The sequence below is a fragment of the Tupaia chinensis genome, unplaced genomic scaffold (genome assembly GCF_000334495.1).
Source record: "Tupaia chinensis unplaced genomic scaffold, TupChi_1.0 Scaffold145814_1, whole genome shotgun sequence".
Lineage (NCBI taxonomy): Eukaryota > Metazoa > Chordata > Mammalia > Scandentia > Tupaiidae > Tupaia > Tupaia belangeri.
The window spans coordinates 1,793,116-1,793,429 of record NW_006205672.1 but is presented as its reverse complement, the minus strand read 5'-3'; the positions used below and the strand labels follow the sequence as shown (position 1 = coordinate 1,793,429).

The 314-nt window shown below is 42.7% G+C and overlaps 1 pseudogene; it reads left to right on the top strand.

The window, feature by feature from the left end:
* The window catches only part of LOC102499617 (3-ketoacyl-CoA thiolase, mitochondrial-like), a 7,238-nt pseudogene that overhangs the window by 5,583 nt on the left and 1,341 nt on the right, over positions 1 to 314 (top strand).

Here is a 314-nt window from a genome sequence, read left to right as displayed (position 1 = left end):
ATCCTAAGAAGCCGAGAGGCAAAATGTCATCATATGCATTCTTTGTGCAAACTTGCCGGGAGGAGCACAAGAAGAAGCACCCAGATGCTTCAGTCAACTTCTCAGAGTTTTCTAAGAAGTGCTCAGAGAGGTGGAAGACCATGTCTGCTAAAGAGAAAGGAAAGTTTGAAGATATGGCAAAGGCAGACAAGGCCCATTATGAAAGAAAAATGAAAACCTATATCCCTACTAAACGGGAAACAAAAAAGAAGTTCAAGGATCCCAATGCACCCAAGAGGCCTCCTTTGGCCTTTTTCTTGTTCTGTTCTGAATGT